Below are 19,085 nucleotides of genomic sequence, written 5' to 3' on the forward strand. Positions count from 1 at the left end.
ATGCCCGGGTTCAGCGTCTACCACCTCAACGTTCTCCTGTGCATGCTCACCTTCGGACTCACTGCTGGACTCATCATGTGCAGCCACAGCCACTGCGTCTACATCTTCGTCATCCACAGCATCCCCCCTTTCCAGCGCAAGATTGTGGAGAGTGTAGCAGGCAACCACAATCACCAACACACGATCTGGGGGGTACTGGAGCGGAAGCACATCTTGAGAAGATCAATGGCTCTCTCCACCACAGCCCTTATGGAGGCTCCTATTGTCCAACTGCTCAGCCTCTGTTCTTGGATGGTGGAGAGGCGTCATGAGTCACCTTCTGAGGGAATACCCCTTGTTACCCAGCAGCCATCCCCCCAGCCGCGCTGGAGCACTGAAGAGCCCCAGCACCTGGGAGTGTCTGAGGATGTAGGCGTCATGGAAGCTGCCTGGATACCTTGCACAGACTTGTAGCATCAGCATCTTGTGATCACATACTATCTGCACGTTCATGGAGTTGAAGCCCTTCCTGTTGACGAAGACACTGGGCTCACCTGCTGGCGCTTTGATGCGCAGTCTATTGCACCCTGGACACGGGAGAAGCCAGCAATGGCCCCGAAGCCTCTGGCTCGCTATATCTTGCTTACCTGGTCCCAACGGTAGTGGATGAAGGTCAATGCATGCCTAAACAGAGCGTCTGTCACCTGCTTGACCCAAGTGTGTTCAGCTGATTGGGAGACACCACAAAGATCACCCACCGAGTCCTGGAAGGAGAGGCATGGAAGTTGACGGCAGCTGTGACCTTTAGAGCCACTGGCACGGGGTGCCCACCCACACAGTTAGTGGAGATCTCAGGCCCAATAATCTGACAAATATAGTTGACTGTCTCCCTTGAGAGGTGGAGCCTCCTTTGGCACTGCACCTCAGACATATTGAGGTAGCTGCTTCGCCACCTGTATACCCTGGCAGCAGGGTTATGGCATCTTCTGCGGCCCCTTCCACCTTGGACTACCTCTTGTCCCTGCACTTCTTGTGCCTGCAACTGTCCTCCCCTGGAGGCTGAATATGCACTCCTGACCCCCTCCCCCTTCTAGTCTTCCCTTCCTCCTCAGAGGAGGTGTCTCCAGTGGAGAGTTCAGCTCCCATTCCCAGGCTAAGGGAAGGCTTCCTGAAACCTGCAGGCCCAAAAAAGATTCCTCACTGCCTAGTGCTGACCTGAAGGTTGTGAGTCCGTACCAAGTAGCTGGTATGCGTTTTGAAGTATTGCAGATCACACAGGCAAGTATCAGTAACTTTGAAAAAACAATATTTAACAGAGCACATTCACGATCCCACTGAGCCCTCTTAACCCACCCATGGATGAGGTTTATACAAATGTGTCCTACCTGCCTGCCTGTTGCGCCTGTGTGCTGACCTGAAGCTCACACAGGCGCTGAAAAATCTCCATTGATTGGCACCTCATGGGCCTTAAGTGGTCCGTTAATTAATGGCGGGCGTACATCGGATATCATCGCATGCTACCCAACAAAATATCATGATGGCATGCCGTAACGTCGGGTGTGGTGTGCGAGCTGACGTCTCGTTGGATTAAAGCCTCCCGGGTGCCCCTGTCTCCCTGGAATATGTCTGGGTCAGCGTCTACCCCCTCATCATTGCCCTGTGCATGCTCATCCTCAGACTCACTGCTGGACTCATCGTGTGCATCCGCAGCCACTGCGCCTACATCTTCATAGTCCATTGCGTCCCCCCTTTCCAGCGCAAGATTGTGGAGAGCACAGCATGCAACCACTTTCAGCAACACACGATCTGGGGGGTACTGGAGTGTGTTCCCTGAGTGGTCCAGGCATCAGAAGCACATCTTGAGAAGACCGATAGCTCTCTCCACCTCAGCCGTTGTGGAGGAGTGCCTCCTATTGTGCTGCTGCTCAAGTTTTGTTCTTGGATGGCGGAGAGGTGTCATAAGCCATCTTTTGAGGGGATAGCCCTTGTCACCCAGCAGCCATCCATCCAGCTGGGCTGGAGCACTGAAGAGCCCCAGCACCTGGGAGTGTCTGAGAGTGTAGGTGTCATGGGAGCTGCCTGGGTACCTTGCACAGACTTGTAGAATCTGCATCCTGTGATCATACACTATCTGCACATTCATGGAGTGGAAGCCCTTCCTTAGACTGCCCCTGCATGCCGATGGGAAAATTCTGGCCAATGCCTTTGGAACTTACCTCTCTAATTATAAAAATCTTTCATAGTATCAATTTTAACAGTAACCTTTGGGAAAAATAAATACACTGTTTCTAACTTCTCCTGGATAGGTGAAACATTTCATCCCTCCTTTGAATTTAAGCTAGTCTGGTTTATTTAAAAATGTAAATGTTCCCTTTACCCCTATGTTTCCTACTTAACTTTTCATACCTATCTTATCTTCTGATACATCAAAGCCTTCAGTACAGCTGCCTTTAAGTCAATTAAGTCACACACACATACACACAGACATAGTCACAGACCTCACTATTACTCTACTTTACAATAAATTCTAATAACATTATGAAAATGATTATATCTTCCTGACATCCCCCTTCTTCTAGAAAAATGAACTGTCATTATTTTAAAAAGATGGCTTCATTTCCTGAACCCATCTTATCTTACCTCTTATACTTACTACATTACCAGATACATTCATTAACACAACAATTTACACACAAATCCTTTGTATCAACAGAAATCATTCTAGTCCAGTGTCCAGGTTTTGACTGTCCAATTTTCCCTTTAAGCCTCAATTCTTGACAATGCATCTGCAAGTAGATTTTCTCATCCTGCTACATGTATAAACTGTAGATTAAATGGTTGCAGTAATAAACTCCATCTGAATAGCCTTGCTTGAAATTTGTCCAGAAATTTTAAAGGATTGTGGTCTGTATAAACAATTGTTTCTGATGAATTGTTTGCAACATAAACTGCAAACTGCTTCAATGCTAACACCAACCTCAAAGTCTCCTTTTCGATCTTGAATATCGTCTCTGTTGTATATTCAACTTCCCTGAAAAATACCCTATCAGTTTTTCAATTACAGCGTCATGTTCTTGTAGCAGTTCGCCCCCAATGCCTATATTACTTGCGTCAAAAGCCAACTTAAATTGCTTGTGTAATTGAGTTTGACCAAAACTAGTGTCGTAGTTAATATGGTTTTCAAACTGTCAAATGCCTTCTGACACTCCTGTATCCATTGAAACTTCTTGTTTATTAATAGCACATCGTTGGAACAACCACACTGCTAAAATTTGGCACAAATTTCCGATAAAACCCACTCATGCCCAGAAATTTCAAAACTTCTCATTTTGTTGTAGGGGCAGGAAAAATCCATGATAGTCTTGACTTTCGCATCTCTCGGAGCCACCTACCATGTGCAATGGTATGGCTTAGATACGTAACTTGCGCTTTTGCAAATTCACTTTTAGCCAAGTTCACCACCAAATTAGCTTCTTGTAACTGAGCAAATAATCCTTCTAGATGTGGTAAATGCTCCTCCTACATTTGCTGAAAATGATCAGGTCATCAATATAAACAGCACAATTGCTCAGACCTGCAATTACTTTGTTTGTCAGCTGTTGAAATGTTGCAGGTGCATTTTTCATACCAAATGACATGACGTTAAACTGGTATTGTCCATCTGGTGTCACAAAAGCCAACATTTCCTTTGCACTCTCTGATAATGGTACTTGTCAATATCCTCTTAGCAAGTCAATTTTTGTGATAAATTTTGATTGTCCCACTTTCTCAATACAACCTTCCAACTGTGGTCGAGGATATGAATCTGCTTTTGCCACCACATTCACCTTTTGGTAGTCCACACACAGTCTTTGTGTTCCATTCAGTTTCAGTACCAGCACAATAGACAAACTCCAGTTACTGCAACTAGACTTAATGATATCATTTTCGAATGATTTCGATTTCTTTCTGTACTTATGATAACTTTGCAGGATTTAATCTATAATGATGTTGCCTTAGCAAAGAGGAAACCAGCACACATACATCATGTATAGCTAAATTTGTCCTCCCCAACTTATTTCCACAAATAGATTTGTGTGACTGCAATAGCTTCTTCAAATCACTTTGACACTTGTTTGGAAGGTAACTTAATATCACATTTAAATCTTCAAGTACCCCTGCATTATCCAGTTTGATTAAAGAAAAATCAGTTTCAGAATCTTGCATTTCTACTTCTTTCTCATTATCTATCACCACCAATACCTCCTTTTGGTCCTCTCCCCTGTCAAAGTAGTTTTTAAGCATATTTACTTGACACACTCTCTGTTTCTTTCTGCTATCTGGAGTATTTATTAAATTACTTACTTCACTCAGTTTCTTTTCAATCCTGTAAGGCCCACTAAACCTTGCCTTTAATGAGTCACCCAGTACTGGTAACAGAACTAGCGCTTTTTCTCCAACAACACAACTACGAGCTGTAGCTTTCCTGTCTGCCTTCATTTTCATCACTTGCTGTCATATCTTTAAATGTTCCTAGCCAACTCTCTCTAATCTCTGTCTGAAAATTGATACATAATCTAGGAGAGTAGTTTCTGAACTTTGACCCACCAATTTTTCATGAATCAATTTCAGTGGTCCTCTCACATCATGACCATAAATTAGTTCAAAAGGACTAAGACCAGTTGATGCACTAGGGGTGTCCCTAATAGCAAATAACAAGGGTGGAATTCCCCTTCCTCAATTCTGTGGATATTCATGACTATATGCCCTCATCATAGTTTTTAGAGTTTGATGCCATCTTTGCAAAGCCCCTTGATATTCAGGATGGTAAGCTATTGCCTTAAACTGTTTAATCCCCAAACGGTTCATTACTTACTTAAACAGCTGTGACATGAAATTTGAACCCTGATCTGATTGTATTTCTTTAGGTAAACCACATCTTGTAAAAAATTTAGTTAACTCTTCCGCAGTTTTCTTTGTTGTAATATTTCTCAAAAGTATTGCTTCAGGAAACCTGGTAGACACTGTCAAGAAACTTTTAATGTATATAATATTTTGGAAAATATTTTTCTTTTAAAATAGATGTTTAGTCTGTGGGTGTGTCTTAATTGGATTAAAACCTGTGTGTTTTGATGGGCACTAGTTTTGATATGTAAAAGATATCGTGCATTTGCATTTTTGAATAGAGCATTCAAGAAGTGGGGTGAAAACTGACACCTATCTAGCAGAGATCAAGCAATATAATTATATTACTAATAAAGTTGGTACTATGAAAGGGGTTTTATTGTTAGAGAGGTTTAGTTCAAAGGTTGTTGATACAATGATTTAATGGGGCTGGTAGGTATAACTTCAGTAGTTTTCAGGTGTGCAGAGCAGAGGCAATGTGAGATCAAAAGGCAGCTATAAGTCTCCAACTGGCTCCACCAGAAACAAGTGAAAGAACCTAATTTTGAACTCGTAAGGTGAAAATGTTTTGCCTGGTGTTTGGTTAAGTGTATGGGTCGCTGTTGCCTGCATGGAGATTAGTTTGGAAATTTGTTAAAAGTTATGATAGTAGAGATTTGAAGCCATGTGTACATATACTTTAACCTGTGTAAAATTAATAAAATGTTTCATTTAGTTTAATGTAAAGCCTCGAGAACTGGTGGTCTGATTCCTGAATTTAGAGTCGCATCTCAAATATAACACTTAAAATTATAGGTTATGATAGTTGTTTAAAGTTTCCCTCTGGAATTCTTAAATAACTCCGCCTTACCAACAGCATTGGTTATAACAGACACATCCATTATTGTCAGTAAGTACTGATTTCCACTTTTAGTCTTAGGGAGGGGTCCTACACAATCGATCATGACCTTAGTAAAAGGTTCTTCATAAGAACTAGGAGCAGGAGTAGGCAATTCAGCCCCTCGAGCTTGCCCTGCCATTCACTACGATCAAGGCTTTTCTCATTTCGGCCTCAACTCCAATTTCCCGCCCTCTCCCCATAACTTTTCAATCCATTACTAATTAAAACTCTGTCTATCTCCTCCTTAAATTTATTCAGCGTCCCGGCATCCACTGCACTCTGAGGTAATGAATTCCACAGATTCACGACCTTTGAGAACAGTAATTCCTCCTCATCTCTGATTTCAATCTACCACCTCTTAGCCTAAAACTATGGCCTCTCATTCTAGAATGCCAGCAAGGGGAAACATCTGCTCCATGTCTACTTTGTCTATCTCCTTTAGCATCTTATATACCTAAATTAGTTCTCCTCTCATCCTTCTTAGCTCTAGCGAGAATAGGCCTAAACTGCTCAATCTCTCCTCATAAAACAAGCCCCGCATCTCTGGAATCAATTTAGCGATCCTCCTCTGAACCGCCTCCAGTACAACTACATCCTTCCTTAAGTAAGGGGACCAAAACTGCACAGTACTCCAGGTGTGGTCTCACCAATGCCTTGTACAGTTGCAACAAAACTGCCCTATTTTTATATTTTTATTCCTTTAGCAATAAATGCCAAAATTCCATTTGTCTTCCTTATTTCCTGCTGTATCTACTAGATTTCAGCAATTCATGCACGAGGACACCCAGATCCCTCTGCACTAAAGCATTCGGAAGTTTCCCTCCATTTAAATAATAAGTCGTCTTTCCATTCTTCCAACCAAAATGGATAACCTCACAGTTGCCCACGTTAAACTACATCTGCCAAATTTTGGCCCATTCACTTAACCTGTCCATAACCATTTGTAAAATTCTTATTTCTTCATTGCAACTTACTTTCCCACCTATTTTGGTGTCATCTGCAAATTTAGCTATAGTACCTTCCATCCCTGAATCCAAGTCATTTAAATAGTTGGGGCCCAAGGACCGAACCCTATGACACCCCACTAGTTACACCTTGCCATCCAGAAAAAGACCCATTTATCCCGACTCTCTGCTTTCTGTTGGTTAGCCAAAACTCTATGCAAGCTAATATATTACCCCTAACTCCGTGTGATCTTATCTTGTGTATTAGTCTTTTGTGCGGCACCTTATCAAAGTTCAAATGCTGAAATGGGAATTAAAGTTGCCATTTTAAACCCTGCTTGCAGTTCCCCTATCATCTGACATGTATGACATGTTCTGCAGAATTTGACTACATCCCTATGTAATCCAGGCCAAATAAAAATATTTATGTATCTTTGCCTTGTCTTTCTAATTCCTAAATGCCCCCATTGGAATTTCATGTGCCATCCTCAGAATCTAATTTCTATATACAAATGGTATTACAATCTGATGCACTTCCTTCCAGCTTCTGTTAGCTGAAACATGGTAAGGCCTCAATTTTCTCATTAAAACATTACCCTTAAGGTAATAACATTCTGGAATAAATTTTGCCTCTGTTTCTGAGTAAGCTATCTGAAATAAATGTTTTATTTGTGAATCCTTTTTCTGTATTTCCACTAATCATGTTGTGTTGAACACTTCAGCTGAATTGTCATCTGTTCTTTCCTCCTGAACAATGTTATCAAACACAATGTCAGCTAATTGCACTTCCACACCTTCCCTCTGCCTTTGAACTTCCTATCACACAAATTGGAAACAATCCAGGCTGCTCTATCTATAACACTTCTGTTGAAAACACTTGTACAGGCTAATCAACTACCATAGACATCACCCACATCTGTGAGCCAGCTATATCATTACCCAAAATAAATCGAACCCCTGCAATAGGCAATTTTTTCCACTAATTGAATAATCACCTCACCACATACTCTTTAAATTTAGCTTCCACAATGGAATAGCTTTAGCATCTCCTTGAACCCCACTTATTTTCACCTGTTCCTGCAATTCTCCTTCTGAACAATAAATGTCACTACCCCACAATATTAAGGATTGACTAGCCTCTGTGTCTATTAAAATTTTAACAGCTATACCTATTCCATCCTCTACACAAGAAAATACTTTCCCTTCACACACAAAATCTTTAAACATTTCTGCAACCTGCCCCTCAGAATTCTCCTGGGTAAATTGTAAACACATTCCCACATTTTTACCTATCACTAATTCTTCCTGTTTTACCTATACACAAACCATTGTGTTGTCTTGTGCCTGAACCTCAGAACACACAGTATTTTTACTTCCAGAACTTTTCTGCACCCCAATAATCCCACAGATTTTCCCTGTAATTTCCAACACACTGACTTTGCATGTCCAACTTTATTACAATGAAAACACCTCAATTTTCGAATGTTACTTCTAGCCTCAGCACCTTCCTTTTTATTCTGAGACAAAACTTTTTGGTTTCCACCTACTCTTTCTCTTGCCTGACTACACACCTTCCTTTCGCTTTTCCACTTTCTACCCTTCTCTGATTTAAAAGGGTGGCAATAAAAAGTTTAGCTCTATGAACCAATTGATATTCATCAGCTATCCCTGCTGCTTGTTTTACTGTTTCAAGGCTCTATTCCTCCACATGAGTTCTCACTACCAAAGGAGTTGAATCTTTAAATTTTTCCAAATGAATTACCTGTCTAAGAACTGCATATGTTGTCTCCATCTTTAATGCCTCTATTTGCCGGTCAAAATTACTTTATTTTGCTCTCTCAAACTCAGTATAAGTTTGCCCAGGCTGTTTTCTCATATCCCTAACTTTCTGCCTGTCTGCCTCAGGAACCAACTCATATGCATTCAAAATAGCCTTTTTTGCTACATCATAGTTCACTGACATTTCTTCTAACAGCGAAGCATAAACATCATGTGCTCCACCCATCAACCTGGATTGTAACAACAATGTCCAGTTTTCCTGTGGCTATTTCATCTGTTTAGCTATCTTCTCAAATGGAATAAAGAATGCTTCAACATCTCCTTCCTCAAACTTTGGAAGTGCTTGTACAAATTTAAACATCTCTCCATTGGGTTCTGATGGAAATAAGTCCTTCCTCACCTATTGGCATTTCTTTTTTTAACTGCCTGCATTTTAAGCTGGAATTCTCTCTCTTTCTCTTTCCTCCTTTTCTAATCTCATCATTCCTAATTTGCTTTTTTGTTTTCTTTCTCTTTCCTGCCTTTCTCCCTGTTCCCTTTGAAATGCTCTTTCTTTTTCTTTTACTGCTGCCTCTAATTCCAATTTTTTTCATTTGCAACTGAATTTGAGCCCATTCCAATGACTCACCCCTTTGAAAATTTGGTCTCTCTGGTATTCCTTCCAATTTCAAATGCTGTGCTATACCTTCAATTATGTCTGATTTCTTTGCCCCGGCAGGTGATCCCAATTGTAACTTATCCACCAACTCCATTAATTTAACTTTATTTGTCTTTTGTAAATCAGCCAAAGTTATAACTTCAACTCCCATACAAGTCTTAACAACTGCCAAAGCCATAGTGCAGTCTCACCACTTCAAAAATACCTCATATCAACTCCTGAATTCAAAATTCTACTCATACTCATAATCCTAAGATTCACCAACTTCAACCCAATCAATGAATTTCAAATATATCGCGCAAAGAGCCTCCAACTTTGTTATGGCACAGCAATCATAAATGTTGAGCTGCTCAAAACTCAGAGTGAAACTTGAAATAACTGCCACAACTGTTTTACACTTTGTATATATTTTGAATTTTGTAGTAATAAAGTCACTGAGCCTTATGGGTTTCTTACAAAACTAAATTAAACCTTTATTAAGAGAAGAAATTAATTTAAGTACATACATAGATCCACAAATTACTACTATGACAACTTCTGAATCCCATAATTAATCTAACTCGCAATTACATTTTTGTTAAGGCAACAGTAAGACACATAGATTTTAAAAGACCCAGGCAAAATAACACACCATACCTTGAAACAGCCAAATCAAAGCAAGTTTTCTTAACTTCAGTTCTTTGTAGACAGCAGCTTGAGGTTTAGATGCTCTAGGCTTTTTCACACTTGTTAGATCTTAGAATGTCTTCCCTTGCACACAGTATTCTCTCCTTGAACCATATTTTCCCCTTTGAATTCAAATTCCCATTGTTTCACAACATCTTTAGACTTTACCTTTCTAGTAATAAAAATCTCTCATCGTATCAATTTTAACAGTAATCTTTGGGAAAAATAAACACATTGTTTCTTAACTTCCTTGTCTAGGTGAAACATTTCACCCCTCCTTTGAATTCAAGCTAGTCTGGTTTATTTTAAAGTGCAAATCTTCCCTTTACCCCTCTATTTACCTACTTAACTTTTCAAGCCTAGCTTATCTTCTGATACATCAAAGCCTTCAGAACAGCTACCTTTAATTCAGTTAATTCACACACACACAGACACACACAGGCATAGACACACACCCTCTATTACTCTATGTTACAATAAGTTCCAATAGCATTATGAAAATTATTATATCTTCCTGACAGAGCCGATGCATGTGAACACAACCACCTGGAAGTACCCCTCCAAGCCACTCACCATTCTGGCTTAGAAATATATCACTGTTCCTTCACTGTTGCTGGGTCAAATTCCTGGAACACCCTCCTTAACAGCACTATGGGTGTACCTACACCACATGGACTGCAGCGGTTCAAGAAGGCAGTTCACCAACACCTTCTCCAGGATAATTAGGGATGGGCAATAAATGCTGGCCTAGCCAGCTATATCCACATCCTGTGAATGAATAAACGTAACATTGGTCACAAGTGGGCTACAGCCAGGCCATGGGGGAAAGGACAATACCAGCTCCCCAGAAGGGAGACCACACACGAGCACTGCTGCAGAGGATTCATATGATGACTCTGATGGGGCATCATACAGGAAAAGGTTAATAGATATGCACACAGAAATGTTTGGTACATTGGCAGGCCCGCCAGAAAGCCAGCTGTCACTGTGAAAGAGCATGGAGGAGTCGAACACCAACTTGGCATAGGACTTGCACAGAGTTTGGAGTCTGCCCTTTACAGCATGAAAACAGTGGCAAATTTCATGAGACTACTTGCAGACCTGACCATGATGAATCATCTGATTGCCAATATCTCAGCTTTCATTGTAGCACAAACAGAAGCCATCCAATCGCTGAATGCTGCAGTGAAAATTCAGGCTGAGACCAGGAGATCTATTCAGGTTGCCTTGCAGGCTCAGAATGATGTCCTTATAGCTGAAGCTATTACTGTCCTGAGGGACTTGCAGGCTCTCACAGCAGTCCAGCAAACTCGCCAATGGATTGGCAATGGCTCTATGCAGCACCAACCTGCTACCCTCTCTCAGGATGCCAGCATTTGTGTTTCCCCACTGCCATTCTGACAGTACCCCTGCTATTGGTTGTCAGCCAGCCAGCCCAGATTCTGCTCATGGGCACCCTTCAGGACCACCTGTAGTCTCCCCCCAGTGAAAATCATCAGCCCTCTCCAAGCCATGTTGTAGTCAGTAGGATAGCATTGTGTTGGAAAACTAGGCCTGGCAAAGACACCACAAGACACAGACTGAAGGAATGCATGGAGGTGATTAGTTGACTTTTTACTGCAATATTGGATGGTTTATTGGATAAAGTTGGTATGTAATGGCTGTTTATGGTAACATTTATTTCAGCATTGTAGCCAAGAGGACACTGTGATGGTCCACAACAGAGGGGTAGCAAAGTGTAGAACTGTTGTAAAATGGAGATTTAGGGTTGCGTTCACAGGAACCAATGAGAAGATCATGGACAGCTCTGTTGAAATATTGATGTGCTGCTGCCTCCTTCCTTCCTCCTCCTTCTCCTCCTGAGTTGCTCACTGTACCCTAGTGGTAAGGCTGCACCCTCATGTTGGCAAGGCTGTGGAAGATTCAGTAGACCACCACAAATTAGAGCACGTAATCCAGAAATTCTGCAGGACTCCTGCAGAACAGTCCAGGCAGGGGGACAATTGCTTCAGCACACCAGCAGCAGCATGGCTCCCATTTTATGCATACTAGTCACATATGGTTGGGTCACAGAGTGGAGTCCTGGGCCCAGTGTAGAGCAAATAGCCCTTGTTGCCCAGCAGTGGCTAAAAGACTCAAAGAATAACAGACTCCTGCTGAATGAAAAAATCATGACCGCTGCCAGTTGAGCGGGCATTTATCAATATGATGCACTGAGCATGGAGAAGTGCTCCCTTATGATCCTGGATGGATAAGGCCTCCTGCTAAGAGCCATTCTCTCCTTCTCCTCTCCCTATGTAAGCAGCTTGTCCTCATCTTTGCAGCCTCTGCTCCATCATCCTCTCATACATCAGCCCAGGGGGAGTCGCAACTATAGGCCCCGTAATTGGGAGCAAGTGGTGTGACCAGGACCCTTGCAGTCATGATCAAGGTCTTTTCCACGTGCAGCAACACGCTCTAAAGGCTTCGCCATCTTTAAAAATTTCTTCAAAATACCAAGCACTTCCACAGCTCAAACAGAGCCAATACAGGTTTATCAGCAACCTACCTGGAGATGGTGGGTGGAATTTAGCATGTGCGACAGGTGTTCTCTGCTCCACCACTGGCTGGATAGCCAATAGGAGCCCTGTGTTGCTTCTGTCTTGGGGGGCCCTATGCATTAGGAATTCATCCGGCCAGCATCAGGCCTCCTATGCTATCATGTCCCCAGTCAGGCAGAAATTCCACTCCCAATCAGTGGCCAACAGTTCTCCATTGCCAGCAGTGCCACCAGGAGAACTGGCTGCTTATTTTTTTATTTGCTCTTGGGATGTGGGTGTCGCTGACTATGCCAGCATTTATTGCCCATCCCTAACTGCCCTTGAGAAGTTGTTGGTGAGCTGTCATTGAAATACAGCAATCTAGGAACACCCACAGTTTTGTTAGGAAATTCCAGGATTTTGACCCAGTGACTATGAAGGGACTGCTGATAATGCTCTGGGGCTTTCACCATGGATCATCTTTGGATCTCTGGAGATAGGTAATTGGGTTGGGATGGGAGTCGCAGGGAAGGGGGTCGCCAGTGAGGTGGGGTGGGGGGTTCAGAAACAAGGGGTGGTTTTCAGCGCACCCCCACCTCCCAGTCTCGACGACACGTCCCTCAATTGAGCAATGAGTACCTGTCAACAAGGAAGCATCCCGTACTGACAGGATTTTGTGGGTGGCTTTTGGGAGGCAGAGGCGACTCATGCGACTCCGGTTAAATCCCTGGAGCACCATTACATTCCGGTGGGCTCAGAGATAATTGATTTTAAGTGGCTTATTAATGAACATAATTTACCACCCACTGCCAATAAGTGGGACACCCTTGTCAGGCCCTTGCTGCTCCCCCAACTAAATTTGGGCCAGTTTCCCTGTCGCCAGGAATGAGACACAGATTCTCCTGCCTGATTCTCCCAGCACCCCAGTCATTATGCCCACTCCAATGGAGTCCATTAAAATCCACTGTATGTTAAATAATGCTGACATGGGAGGGGTGTCTTCTCTGCTGCTGAATTTATGTTCAGCTGTGCATGTCTATGGGAGAGAATTAGCTGGAGCAGCAAAATCAAAAACTAGCGTCAAATCAGAGTTACGTGACAACTGGCAGCATGATGTACTACACTGCATACGTCAGGTGGAAGCCCCTAATGGTGACACTAATGCCCTGACCAAGATGGCACCTGGCATGTGCCATGCCAGAAGTGCACATATGCAATTCCAAATCAGCATTCATGGCACCAAAACAATGGGCACCACAGAGACAAATATCATGGCATAAAAGTCTAGTATGACCATGTTCTCATCTCTCTCACTGATCACTGTTTCAATCCAACTTCAATCCCTCCTAAAACACCGAGAATAGTGAAGGGCAGGGTTTTTCAGATGACAGGGTTTCTCACCCCATCACCTGAAGAGTTGGCAGGGAACATATCCCCACCGATTACTGCAGCCATATAGCCAATTAAAGCTCTGAGGAGCATTAATTGTCTGGAGATAGGACTTCCACCCCTCACCCGACAGACATCCCACCTCAGAGAGCTGCTGAGCAACCTTATTGGCTGGAAGCTCTGTGGTCTGATCATCATCAGTGGCACTAGAGGCAATACTCAGATTCTAAATCCCAGAGCCCAGGACCACAAAAGTGCAGTTGTGAAATGATGTGCATGTACTTTTAAGGAAGTGTATCTTAAACTTTTGTCAATCATTGCTACCTCGTCAGGTTATGATGTACTAGTACCATGACTAGCAGTTAGTCTGTAAACAGCAAGGGAAGAGGTTAGATGTACTATACTTAGCCTCCTACTCAACTTTATCTCTATAAAGTCTTACCTTCAGATAAAGGACCCAGATCATTGTTTCAACAATATTTGTGTATGAATGGTCATCTTACATCAAAGAGAAGAAGAACATAACATATTGGCAGGGAATCAACCTGTTTTTTGAAGGTTTGACTGAGCAGAATACTAGCTTCAATCCTTCACATGTAGCAGAAGAAAATAACTAGTGAGAAAGCAAAACAACTATGAAAATTCAAAAGTATCAATGAGGGGCATGCAAGGAGACAGGTGACTACGCTGAGTGAGACAGAGACTGAGTGAGCAGTGAATTAGGTTCATGTGATAACTCCTGGTAAGGCCTTTTCAGGTTTTAATTATAGAATAAAAATCAAGATTTGACATGGTCCTAACCTTGAAGTAAGTTAGGTTAGTTTGTTAAACAGCAAACAGCCTGGAGTGGCATAAATGCAAAATACTGCAGATGCTGGAAATCTGAAACAAAAACAGAAAATGTTGGAAAAACTCAGCAGGTCTAACAGCATCTGTGGAGAGAAAAAAACAGAGTTAACATTTAGAATCTATATGACTTTTCTTCAGAGCTAAAGAGAATTAAAAATGTGATGAAAGTTATACTGTTTAAGGGGGTGGAGCCTAATGATAGTGGAGGCAAAGGAGAGATTGCCAGAGGTGTCATGAACAAAAGGACAAATGGGTATTAATGATTGTGATACTGGTGAAGAGGTGCTGATGGTGGCATTAAGACCAGAAAGCAGAATGTGATAATAGCAGGACAAGGGTAAGCACTCTGGAAAGAACAACATGAATAAGTGACAGATGGTCCTTGTGGGGTTGGGGTGGAGGGAGGGGACAGTGGTGGGAAAAAAATTTAACATAGAATAAAAGGTGGGGGAAAAAAATGAATTAAAATGAAAATAAAAAAAAATAAAATTAAAATTAAAAAATGAAAAAATTAAAATTAAAAAATAAAAATGAGTATTGAAAATAGGGGATAAAAAAGGGGTGAGGTTGGAGGAGAGAGTTCATGATCTGAAGCTCTTGAACTCAATGTTAATTCTGGAAGGCTGTAAAGTGCCTAATTGGAAGATGAGGTGCTGTTCCTCCAGTTTGCATTGAGCTTCACGGAAACATTGCAGCAGGTCAAGGATGGACATGTAGGTATGAGAGCAGGGTGGTATGTTGAAATGGCAAGCGACAGGGACGTCTGGGTCATGCTTGCAGACAGATTGAAAGTGTTCCACAAAGCAGTCACCCAGTCTGCGTTTGGTCTCTCCAGTGTAGAGGAAACCGCATAGGGAGCAGCGAATGCAATAGACTAAATTGAGGGAGGTGCAAATGAAGCATTGCTTCACATGAAGGGAGTGTTTGGGCCCTTGGATGGTAAGGAGGGTGGAGGTAAAGGGGTAGGTGTTGCACCTTCTGCAATTGCATGGGAAGGTGCTGTGGGAGGGGAATGAGGTGTTGGGGGTGATGGAGGAGTGGAACAACCTGGAATGGCAGTTATCTGTAAATCACCTGAAAGCAGTTGGTTCAAGTGGTGTTGATTACTGTAGCAGGAAGTTAACTAGCTGGTGACTCATCAGAGGGTCCAAAAAGAGACGGGCTTTTCATTCAACATGATCAGTAAAGGGCATGCGAGGAGACAAGCAACTATGCCAGAGTGAGACGGACACTGAATGAGTAATGAATTAGGTTCATGTGGGAATTCGGTGCAAGGCAAAGAGGTGTCGTATACATAGGAATTATTTCAAGTTACTTAAGTGAATAATTAAATTAAGTTAACCAAATAACATAATTAACAATGGCAGGACAGATGTTATGTTGCAGCTGTGGAATGTGGTAGATTTTGGACACCAAAGCAATCCAGGACAAACACGACTTCAGAAAGTGTAAGCAGCTAGAGGAATTCTGAAACAAAAACAAAAATTGCTGGAAAAACTCAGCAGGTCTGACAGTATCTGGGGAGAGAAAGACAGAGTTAACGTTTCGAGTCCGTATGACTCTTCTTCAGAACTAAAGAGTAGAAATGTGGTGAAATATATACTGTTAAAGGGCATGGGAAAAGTGAAGCTGGATAGAGGGCCAGTGATAGGTGGAGGCAAAGGAGAGATTGCAGAAGATGTCATTAACATAAGGTTGAAGGGTTGTTGATGGTGGTGATACTGGCTAAAGGAGGTGCTAATGGTGACAGAGAGAGTAGAAAGCAGGATGAGCAAGTGACACATGACCCTAACGGGGGTGGGGTGGGGGGCAGAGGACGGTGTGGGAGAAAAGATCAAAATAGGTTAAAAGATGGGGATAAAACAATAGATTTCCAGCATCCACAGTATTTTGCTTTTATCTTAGAGGAATTCTGGATCAGGACTATTGATCCAGAAGTCAAACTGCAGACACTGAGCAACATAAGGGAGTGGGAGCAATACCTGTACACTTTGTTCCAGAAGATGGTCACACCTCTGTCTTGGTCAGCAGTGAAGGAAAGGAGGATGTAATTGTGAATGAGGCGGGGAATGGGACCAAGAAGACAGTAGTGGAGGAGCCTCAGACTTTATAATTATCAAACAGGTTTGTGGTGCTCAAAATCTGTGTGGACAAAAGCAAGGGCTGCAAGGTGGATGAACAAGCTGGCCATGACACCATGGTACAGGGAGCTATTCGAGCATAAGGAGCAAACAGGGATGTAGGGAATAGTATAGTGAGGGAGATTGGCACAGTTCTCTGCAGTAAAGAGTGAGAGTGCAGAAGGCTGTATTGCCTACCCAGTGCCTGGGACTGGAGAGAAACTTGCAGTGGGAGGGGGAGGAACCAGTCATCATGGTCCATGTAGGTACCAATGATATAGGCAGGACAAGGAAGGAGGTTCTGCATGGTTTGTATGAGAAGCTACGTACTAAATTAAGAAGCAAAACCTCAAAGGTAATAGTCTCTGGATTATTACCTGAACCATGTGCAAATTGGCAAGGGGCAAATAAGATTAGAGAGATGAATGCGTGGCTCGAAGATTGGTGTGGGAGAAGTGGGTTTCAGTTCGTGGGGCACTGTCACAAGTATTGGGGAAAGTGGGGGCTGTACATTCAGGGCGGTGTACACCTGAACCATGCTGGGATGTGTGTTTTTGTAAATTGTATAACTAGGGGATTAGAGAGGGCTTCCAACTAAACAAGGGGGGGTGGGGGTGGGGGGAGGTGAGGGATCAAGCTTAGGTAGATGTGTCAAATCAAGGAGCAGATTCAAGGCAGGAAACTAACATAGTAATATGAGAAATGAGGGTCATAGAACAGCTAGAAAGGGCAGAGAGATCAAACCTATGAATACACCAATAGTCAAGACTAGATGTTACAAAGATAACAAGAAGACATACTAAAGGCTCTCTATCTGAATGCACATAGCATTCATAACAAAGTAAATGAATTGAAATTGCACATTGAAGTAAATAAAATGATTTGATAATCATTACTGAGACATGGCTGCAGGATAACAAGGATTGGCTCCTGAATATTGAGGGGTATATGATATTCAAAAAAAAAGGAAGCTAGGTAAAGGTGGAAGGGTAGCACTGTTGATCAAGGATGGCATTGGTACTATAGTTAGAGATGACCTTGGTTCAGGAGATCAGTATGTAGAATTGGTTTGAGTAGGGATGAGGAATACTAGGGGAAAGGAGACATTAGTGGGAGTGGTCTACAGGCTCCTTAATAGTACCCACAATGCAGAACAAAGTGTACAAGAAGAAATATTGGGTGCTGGTGATAAAAGAACAGCAATAATCATGGTTGATTTTAATCCACATATAAACTGAAAAAATCATATTGGCAGTAGTAGCCTGGATGAGGAGTTCATAGAATGCTTTTGAGATAGTTTTTGAGAACTGCACATTCTGGAACCAAACAGAGAGGAGGTTATATGAGACTTAGTATTGTGTAATGGGACAGGATTAATTAATGACCTCAGAGTAAAGGCATCCCTGGCTAGCAGCAACTACAATATGATTGAATTTTACATTCAGTTTGAAAGGGAGAAGAGTGGGTCTAAGACAAGTAATTTAAACTTAAATAAGGGCAACTATGTGGGGGTGAAAGCTGAGCTAGCTGGTGAACTGCCAAACTAGGCTGGAGGATAGATCAATAGAGAACCAGTGGCAGACACTTAAGGGGATTTTTCAGAATGCTCAGAATAAGCATAATCCTGCTATGAATAAAAATTCTAAGGGGAGGACCCACTATTCGTGGTTAACTAAAGAAGTTAAGGAAAGTATCAAGCTTAAGAAAAAAGCATATAACCACGCAAAGATGAGTGGCAGGCTAAATAATTGGTCAGGATTTAAAGAACAGCAGAGAATGACTGAAACGTTAATCAGGAGAAAGAAATTATAGCACGAGAGGAAGCTAGCTAGGAAGGTAAAAACAGATAGCAAGAGTTTCTACAGGTATTTAAAAGGAAAAGAGTGAGTAAAGTGAGTGTTGGTCCACTAGGGAATGACAGTGGGGAGTTAACGGTAGATAATAAGAAATGGCAAATGAAATGAACAAATATACTTGCCTTCATTATAGAGGATACAAAAAAATTTCCAGTAATAGCTATAAAGCAGGAGATGGAAGGGAAATGGGAACTTGGTGAAATTACAATCACTAGGGGAATGATACTGAGCAAACTGATGGAGCTGCAGGCTGACAGGTCTCCAGGTCCTGATGAACTTCGTTCTAGGGTCTTAAAAGAGGTGGCTAATGAGGTAATAGGTGAGTTGGTGTTAATTTTCCAAAACTCCCTAGATTCTGGAAAGGTTCCAACAGACTGGAATGTAGCAAATATAACCCCTCTATTCAACAAGGGAGGGAGGCAGAAAACAGGAAACTTTAGAATAGTTAGCTTGATGTCTGTCAAGGAGAAGGTGTTAGAATCAGTCATTAAGGAGATTATAACTGGGCAATTAGAGGAACTGAAGGTAGTCTAGAAGAATCAGCATGGTTTTGTGAAAGGGG

The sequence above is a fragment of the Carcharodon carcharias genome, chromosome 6 (genome assembly GCF_017639515.1).
Source record: "Carcharodon carcharias isolate sCarCar2 chromosome 6, sCarCar2.pri, whole genome shotgun sequence".
NCBI classification, from domain to species: domain Eukaryota; kingdom Metazoa; phylum Chordata; class Chondrichthyes; order Lamniformes; family Lamnidae; genus Carcharodon; species Carcharodon carcharias.